This window comes from Bombina bombina, chromosome 3 (assembly GCF_027579735.1).
Source record: "Bombina bombina isolate aBomBom1 chromosome 3, aBomBom1.pri, whole genome shotgun sequence".
Lineage (NCBI taxonomy): Eukaryota > Metazoa > Chordata > Amphibia > Anura > Bombinatoridae > Bombina > Bombina bombina.
In genome coordinates, this window is record NC_069501.1 from 243671605 (window position 1) to 243681489 (window position 9885).

At 37.7% G+C, this 9885-nt stretch overlaps 1 protein-coding gene across 1 annotated transcript in view; it reads right to left on the bottom strand.

Moving 5' to 3' along the window:
* Nucleotides 1-9669, bottom strand: part of SERPINF1 (serpin family F member 1) — a 92308-nt gene extending 82639 nt beyond the window's left edge. The window contains exon 1 of the mRNA XM_053706221.1: nucleotides 9555-9669. The gene's annotated coding sequence lies outside the window, so the exon portion shown is untranslated. The remainder of the gene's footprint in view (nucleotides 1-9554) is intronic.
* Between the last annotated feature and the right edge of the window lie 216 nt (nucleotides 9670-9885).

Consider the following 9885-nt stretch of genomic DNA (forward strand, 5'->3'; position numbering starts at 1 on the left):
AAATATAGCTGAAAATGTACATTTCACCATACTACAGTATGATTTAGACACTCAAGCCTTTTTGTGGGGGTAAAATAAATAATTAATGTATACTACAATGTTGTTTTATTTTCCTTACATTTTATGGGAATATTAAATTGTTCCTTTAAGTGTTACAGAATCTAGCTATGCACTTACACAAGCTAGAGAGCACCAGGAATTGTACTGTATATGTAGATTATCATTAATATATTTTATTGAAATAATATACCAATTTAGGAGTTTTCCATAACATAATACTAAGAGAAATATCACAAGAAATGTTCATGTCTGTCAGATAATCCTAATACTTTTTATATGTTTACTACAAGTAGCTGACAGCCTGGAACATATAAATACTGCTTCAGTAATAACTGTGCTTGTACACTGGTAGCCCTTGAGGTGAAAGGGTTCTGGATAAATGGATTTCATCTGAAAGGTGATTTAGCAATTTTAGACCTGCAATGATCTATGATAATATACAGTGAAAAGCTGTGTTTTAAAAAGCACACAGTTGCCTTTGTAAAGAAAACAAATACTTCACACACACACAATAGAAAAAAAAGATGATAACATAGCTACCTATAATAAGAGCAGCCTGAAAATTGTCATTTAACTTAGAAAGACCATTATATACTGTAAATTGTACTTGCAACCTGATTTATAATGGGAATTAATGTTATGACTTTGTTGTACTCATAGAATGGACATCTTTCATGTAACTACAGTTGAACATGTTGGAACAATCCATTTCAGTACTGGGTGCTTACAAGCAAGTTTATATACCCGGGGCTGACAAAGAATTAATGACTCAGGTTAACTCTAGATCACATGTAGAAAGCGAGAAATCTGATACTTATAGATGAATTCTTTAATATGAGATAGATAGTGCTGACAGCACATAACTGTTTGTAACTCCAATACAAAGAGATTTCTCACTAAGGGCAGGAAAATGATGACTCAACAATAACTTCTTCTGGCTAGTACCAACTAGTAATGCCTGACATCTGTAGAGCTCTCACAATTTTCTCACAAAAAAAGCAGTTTTACAAGAATGTTATCCATTTGCAAGAGTACTAGATGGCAGAACTATATCCTGCCATGACTTATGTGTCCCTTTAAATGCAAATAGTTATAAAAAATGTGTCAAAATGCAATACTTTTCCAGTGAGATTGATCTCAACATACATTTAGAAAAGCCTGTGACTTGCTTTATTGTAGACATTATATTTATTCATGCCTCTCAAAGCCAGTTGTAATGGCCTGTCCCTGTATGGTATTTTGAGCTCTGTTATTGCTGCATAATTTAATGGAACTAAATATACAGTAATAAAAATAAATAATGGACATAAAATAGGCTGTAAAATGGCTGGTGCAGCAAGCAGGAAAACATCTTATATTTGTGACCAGAACAAACATTGCACTTTCTGTATTGTTTGGCGAAATAACTGATGTTTAATAACATGAGTTAAAAGAATAAGACACTACAATGCCTGGGCTATAACAAAGTGCTGCAGATGATAAACACAATTTATATAATGTTTATTAAAGGGACACTGAACCCAAATTTTTTCTTTCGTGATTCAGATAGAGCATGCAATTTTAAGCAACTTTCTAATTTTCTCCTATTATCAAACTTTCTTAATTCTCTTGCTATCTTTATTTGAAATGCAAGAATGTAAGTTTAGATGCCAGCCCATTTTTGGTGAATAACCAGGGTTGTCCTTGCTGATTGGTGGATAAATTCACCCACCAATAAAAAAAATGCTGTCCAGAGTACTGAACTAAAAAAGGCTTAGATGCCTTCTTTTTTAAACAAAGATAGCAAGAGAACAAAGAAAAATTGATAATAGGAGTAAATTAGAAAGTTGCTTAAAATTGCATGCTCTATCTGAATCAGGAAAGAAATTTTTTTTGCCTTCAGTGTCCCTTTAAGCAACTTTGATAAATGTATGGCTGCAATTATATATGGGTAGCTATGGATTCTTTTTTCATATACATGTAGAGGAGGATTTTCAAATGAGGAGCCTTCAATCTATTTTTATTTACCGAACCCCTAAACCATTCAGAAATTCTACAAATTAAAATGTGAAATGAACATCATTTAATTAGTATTGCAGCACTGAAGGGAAGAGGATTGAGCTACGCTTCCCCTTCAGGTTTTAGCTACATGTATGGGTCACATGAAAGAACTGTCTTTCAAATGATAATAAGTGGAGGGAATAGAATAGGATTGCCGGAATGCTACACTATAGTCATATAACCATAGGCAGCTAGGGCGGGGTAGCGTTTTGTCCATGATCAAGAGCTGTAAATCCTAAATGGTAGAGATATTGTGGCCACCATAACTTTTGATTGAGCAAACCTTGCTCCACCTCCAAGCCTTACTTTTTGACCACAACTTTCCTCTAATCACCACCACTGGATGAAAGCTGCAAACTTTGCTAATCACTTAAAAATAACATTATTGGGCACCAGCATTTTTCCGGTCACATCATAAGATCTACTCCTCTACCATCATACACAGGTTACAAACATCTTAAATCAGCCTATCTAAAGCTACACATCCAAACTCAAACATGTTAAGTGACCTACAACCACATAAACCGGGGGCAGAAACTCTACTGAAACAATAGATTCTGGCAAATAACGTTCACAATGTCTCATCTATTTGCCTCTATCATCCATGTTAAACATGGGCTCCCTCATGTTAGTGGAATACAGTGCAAGTCAGTGTTATAGCATAGCAGGCTCAGACAATTACTGAAAGCGAAACCACATATGGGCCTCTATTCCAGTACATTTCAGTATTCCATGCACAAATCCAAAGCTGCTACAGAAAACAAGATGTAACATAGCTACAGCCTTACTACTGTAAACATAGGAAGGTCATTACAATCAAACTGGTTAAAGCTTCTATGTTAAGGGGAAATTTGTTGTTGGAGAATTGAAGTGAGGGATCAAGACAACTATTAGGTTTACATGTTTTTACTTGTGAGAGAGTTCAAGGATAGTATTAAAGGGACAGTCAACACCAGAATTGTTGTTGTTTAAAAAGAAAGATAATACCTTTATTACCCATTCCCCAGTTTTGCAAAACCAACACAGTTATAATAATAAACATTTTACCTCTGTGATTACCTTGTATCTAAGCTTCTGCTGACTGCCCCCTTATTTTAGTTCCTTTGACGGACTTGCATTTTAGCCAATCAGTGCTCACTCCTAGGTCACTTCACATGCATGAGCTCAATGTTATCTATATGAAACACATGAACTAATGCCCTCTAGTGGTCAAAATGCATTCAGATTAGAGGCTGTCTTCAAGGTCTAATAAATTAGCATATGACCCTTCTAGGTTTAGCTTTCAACTAAGAATATCAAGAGAACAAAGCAAAATTGGCGATAAAAGTAAATTGGGAAGTTGTTAAAAATGACATGCCCTATTTAAATCATGAAAGTGTATTTTGGACTTGACTGTCCCTTTAACTAGGTTCACCAGAAATTATACTTTTTGCAGTATGGGAAAAATTGGCATTAAATCAGTAAATTCAATAGGGGGAGGTCAAAGTTATTGTTAATTGTGATAGAGGATTAGCCCATCAATTAGCAGTACTTGTTGTGGTTGGCTGCAGTTAGACTAGCATTGCTTGGGGATCAGATTAGCCATTAGGGGTATTTGGGTTAGTGGAGGCCACATTTAGTGTTAATTGCTAGGGGGCATCATGACAGTAGTGGTCATGTTTATCTGCAGTGGGTGAGGTGGTGATTAAAAAGTGGAGACACAAGAGTAGCTTGTTTTAGGTTATATGTGGGGCAGCTTAATGTAAGGGTTAATTGTAGTTGGGGAACTGGACTGTGGAAGTTACAGATAAGAAAGTAAAACTATCAGGTAGATTACAAGTTGTGCGTGTTTTAACGCTGAAAAAATGGTAATTTCAGCATTAAAACAGCAATGCAGCCATTACAAGTCTTGTCGGTATAGCTGTACCGCAAGCCTTTTAGCCTGTAACGCAGTCTGACCCGCACTCAAAGAAATGACGTTTTTTCATGGGACTTCCATAGCGCTGCCATTACGAGCTTTGCAGTGAGGCTAAAAAGCTTGCGTTACACCCTATAACTACAAGATCCGTTCCGGCATCTGAGAGCAGTAGTTATGAGTTTTACGCAACAAAACTATTACATAAAACTCATAACTAAAGTGTTACAAAGTACACTAACACCCATAAACTACCTATTAACCCCTAAACCGAGGCCCTTCCGCATCGCAAACACTAAATTAAACTTATTAACCCCTAATCTGACGCTTCCGACATCGCCGCCACTAATTAAATTTGTTAACCCCTATTCCGCCGCTCCCCGACATCGTCGCCACTATACTAAAGTTATTAACCACTAGTCCCCCACACCCCAACATCGCCCACACTATAATAAAGATATTAACCCCTATTCTGCCGCTCCACGACATCGCCGCCACTAAATACAGTTATTAACCCCTAAACCTCTGGCCTCCCACATCACTACCACTAAATAAACCTATTAACCCCTAAACCACCAGCCCCCCACATCGTAACAACCTAAATTAAACTATTTCCCCTAAACCTAACCCTAACCGTAACCCTAAACTTAACACCCCCTAACTTTAACATAATTAAAATAGAGCTAAATTAAAGTTACAATTATTAACTAAATAATATCTGTGAAATAAAACCTAAGCTAGCTACAATATAACTAATAGTTATATTGTAGCTAGCTTAGCTTTTATTTCACAGGTAAGTTTGTATTTATTTTAACTAGGTAGACTAGTTAGTAAATAGTTATTAACTATTTACTAACTAACTAGTTAAAATAAATACAAATTTACCTGTGAAATAAAAATAAAACCTAAAATAGCTTATATATAAGGTATTATTTAGTTAATAATTGTAAATTTAATTTAGCTCTATTTTAATTATGTTAACGTTAGAGGGTGTTAGGGTTAGGTTTAGGTTTAGGTTTAGGGGTTAATAGTTTAAGTTAGGTTGTTGTGATGTGGGGAGGGCTGGCGATTTAGGGGTTAATATGTTTATTTAGTGGTATTGATGAGGGAGGCCTGAGGTTTAGGGGTTAATAGCTTTATTATAGTGTGGACAATGTTGGGGTGCGGGGGAATAGAGGTTAATAACTTTAGTATAGTGGCGGCGATATCGGGAGCAGCAGATTAGGGGTTAATAGATTTATTTTGGTGGCAGCAATATCGGGAGTGGCAGATTAGGGGTCAATAAATTTATTTAGGTGTCGGCGATGTCGGGGGCGGCAGATTAGGGGTGTTTAGACCTGGGGTTTATGTAAGGGTGTTAGGTTTAAACTTAACATTTTTTTCCCCATAGACATCAATGGGGCTGCGTTACGGAGCTTTTCATTCCGCGATCGCAGGTGTTAGGTTTTTTTCTGACACTCTTTCCCCATTGATGTCTATGGAGAAAGCATGCACGAGTACGTCAAAGCAGCGCTTGTATTTTGTGCGGTATGGAGCTCAACGCAACCATATCGCACGCACTAGCCGGCTTTTCAAAAACTCGTAATGGCATCGCTATGGAGGGTGAAATAACGCAACTTTTGTTGCGTTCGTTAAAGTGACAGTCAACACCAGAATTTTTGTTGTTTAACCCCTTAAGGACCAAGGCCATTTTTCAATTTCTTTCCCTGAAGGACCAGGGCTATTTTTAAATTTCTGCGGTGTTTGTGTTTAGCTGTAATTTTCCTCTTACTCATTTACTGTACCCATACATATTATATACCGTTTTTCTCGCCATTAAATGGACTTTCTAAAGATACCATTTTTTTCATCATATCTTATCATTTACTTTAAAAAAATGATAAAATATTAGGAAAAAATGGAAAAAAACACACTTTTTCTAACTTTGACCCCCACAATCTGTTACACATCTACAATCACCAAAAAACACCCATGCTAAATAGTTTCTAAATTTTGTCCTGAGTTTAGAAATACCCAATGTTTACATGTTCTTTGCTTTTTTTGCAACTTATAGGGCCATAAATACAAGTAGCACTTTGCTATTTCCAAACCACTTTTTTTCAAAATTAGCGCTAGTTACATTGGAACACTGATATCTTTCAGGAATCCCTGATTAACCCTTGACATGTATATATTTTTTTTTAGAAGACATCCCAAAGTATTGATCTAGGCCCATTTTGGTATATTTCATGCCACCATTTCACCACCAAATGCAATCAAATAAAAAAAATTGTTCACTTTTTCCCAAATATTTTCACAAACTTTTGGTTTCTCACTGAAATTATTTACAAACAACTTGTGCAATTATGGCATAAATGGTTGTAAATGCTTCTCTGGGATCCCCTTTGTTCAGAAATAGCAGACATATATGACTTTGGCGTTGCTTTTTGGTAATTAGAAGGCCGCTAAATGCCACTGCGCATCACACGTGTATTATGCCCAGCAGTGAAGGGGTTAATTAGGGAGCATGTAGGGAGCGTCTAGGGTTAATTTTAGCTTTAGTGTAGTGTAGTAGACAACCCCAAGTATTGATCTAGGCCCATCTTGGTATATTTCATGCTACCATTTCACCGCTAAATGCGATCAAATAAAAAAAAACTTAAAATTTTTCACAATTTTAGGTTTCTCACTGAAATTATTTACAAACAACTTTTCAAAGTATGGCATAAATGATTGTAAATGCTTCTCTGGGATCCCCTTTGTTCAGAAATAGCAGACATATATGGCTTTGGTGTTGCTTTTTGGTAATTATAAGGCCGCTAAATGCTGCTGCGCATCACATGTGTATTATGGCTAGCAGTTAAGGGGTTAATTAGGGAGCTTGTAGGGAGCTTGCAGGGTTAATTTTAGCTTTAGTGTAGAGATCAGCCTCCCACCTGACACATCAGACCCCCTGATCCCTCCCAAACAGCTCCCTTCCCTCCCCCACCCCACAATTGTCCCCGCCATCTTAAGTACTGGCAGAAAGTCTGCCAGTACTAAAATAAAAGGTATATTTAAAAAAATTTAAAAAAATTGTATTGCATATTTACATATGCAGCTGTGTAGGACCCCCCCTTAGCCCCCAACCTCCCTGATCCCCCCCAAACAGCTCTCTAACCCTTCACCTCTACCTTACTGGGAGCCATCTTGGTTACTGGCAGCTGTCTGCCAGTACCCTGTTTTCAAATACAAATGTGTTTTTTTAAATTTATTTTTATTTTTTCTGTAGTGTAGCTTCCCCCCCCCCCACACCAATTACCCACCCGCTCCCAGATCCCTTAGATTTACTTTTGTTGGGGATTTTATCCCCCCTTACTGCCACTCATATAGCATGTATTTGCTGTAGTGTAGCGGTTCCCACCCGCTCCCTCCCCGTGCACGCGCCCGCCTGCCACCCCCTGTGCACGCGCGCGCTCCCGTGCGCGCTCCCGACTATCCCGCCCCCGATCCCGCCCCCCTCTCTCTTCAGTTTTTCATCGATGGCCGCCCACCCGCCTCCCACGGTCAGCTCCCACCCACCAACGATTGCGGCCATCGATGCCGGTGCAGAGAGGGCCACAGAGTGGCTCTCTCTGCATCGGATGGGGGAAAAAGGTTATTGCAGGAGGCCTCGATATCGAGGCATCACTGCAATAACCGTAAAGCGTCTGGAAGCGATCAGGATCGCTTCCAGCCGCTTTAATCCCCAAAGTCGTACAGGGTACGTCGCTGGTCTTTAAAGACCAGGTTGTGTGCGACGTACCCTGTACGACTCGTGTCGTTAAGGGGTTAAAAAAATAGATAATCCCTTTATTACCCATTCCCCAGTTTTGCAAAACCAACACTGTTATATTAATACACTTTTTACTTCTGTGACTAACTTGTATCTAAGCATCTTCTGACCTCCCCTAATCACATGACTTTTAGTTATTATCTATTGACTTGCATTTTAGCCAATTAGTGCAGTGTCTGCCACTAGCCACGGGCGTGATTACAATGTTATCTATATGGCTGACATGAACTAGCTCTCCCCTGCTGTGAAAAGCTAAAAAAAAAGAAGCGGCCTTCAAGGGCTTAAAAATTATCATATGAGCCTTCCTATGTTTGCTTTCAACTAGAATACCAAAAGAACAAAGCAAAATTGTTGATAAAAGTAAATTGGAAAGTTGTTTGAAATTACATGCCCTATTTGAAAAATGAAAGTTTTTTTTGGACTTGACTGTCCCTTTAAATACCCTCTATAGCGCAAAACTTGTAATCTAGGTGTATATGTTTACTATAGATACAGCTCCAGCTCCCTGATGGTTGGTTAAATCCAGATGCATGCAGTGCAACATCACCAAGTCATGTAGCAGTGTACAAGATCAGTTTCCTAAATTGAAGATGATATAAACAGGATGCTGTCACTCGTCTTTTGCCATAGTGACTCTAATGAGCCCAGTATTTTCTCTGAAGCAGGGAACTCTTAATAAAGATATGCAAATAAGTTTTAAAGTGCTTCACCTTTTAGCTGATGAAAGCAATTTAATACAAATGCAACTCACCACCAGGTAATAGTAATATAAACAAATCATATGCTTATAGTAATATTTATTCACACATCAATTAGCAGTTTTTCAAATATTAAAATATAAATGAATAGTTCATTCTTTATTAAACAGGAAAATGTATTTGTTTACCCTGAAGCTGGTAATTGCACAATCATTTCAAGTTCTTTACAAAAATGAGTTATGGATGTGCATTTACAGAACAAAAAGTGTAGCTAAAAAACTTTATACAGGGTTTATTTATGTATTCAGAAATATTACACAAATAGATTTTGCTGATTCCATAAGGTGAATGTTGAGTTTACATAAAAATATGGCAATTTCAATACAACAAAATTGATGACGTTATACATTATATCATATACAGTTATGCCATGTACACTGCAAACCTTTCTATCAGCACTGCTAAATGAAACATTGTTACTGATGTGAATGAATATAATATACAAGAGAAACAGTGCATTTGCATAAGTAAAATACATTTCTCGTACTTGATAAATATTTCTTACAATAATTTCCTGTAGAGGAAACATGCTGAGAGCAAAGCTTAAAACAAAATGCAATTTTCAGCTAATTCTGCGACTACTTTAAAGTTCTAATTTAAAAAATCTTCATATTGAAACGGAAGCTTGTTTACTGTAAATCACATTTGACACTTTGTATACAGTTTTGTGACATCTGGAATTTGGCTGATGTGTGGCATAAACGGGTATCTGTAATTCTGTTTTAGTCAAATAAAATAAAAGGCTGCAAATAGAAAAAAATGCTGGTCCAGCAGTGCTTCAGTATAGACAGAGGATGGGTGCTACCAAACTTTAGCCACAATTTGCAGGAGAGCGTCTAACTGGACTTTATTATATATATGGTGCTATGGATAACTATAATGTGCCTCAGCAATTTGACAAACAATAGATAATGATATCTGCCCTTTAGTTTTGCTAGTAACAATTCCTCATGCTTTTGTTTCTTCTCTGTACAGTGCAGAATAAAGGAAAGAAAAAGACCACTCATACCTTGGAGAAGTAAATTGAAGCTGTGTCTCTTGGGCTCCCACCCCTAGAGGTGCCTGTGTGGATCTGAAGTCTGGAGACCCTCAGCTGGCTCTTTATGAGGGGGATGAGTGCAGTTAGGTGGAGCGAAAGGCGTCTCTGGAAGGCAGAGCACAGCTGGAGAGAAGCCACCTAAGGGGATAGGAGGGGAGGATGTATGTCACTTATGATATGTGGCATTCCTGGGAATTCTCACAGTCACCAAACGCTTCTCCTGGGAGGTGTATGGCAGCAATGTGATCTGCTTGCATTGGGTGATTGGAGGGACGAAAAAGAACAGATTGTGTACCCCAAA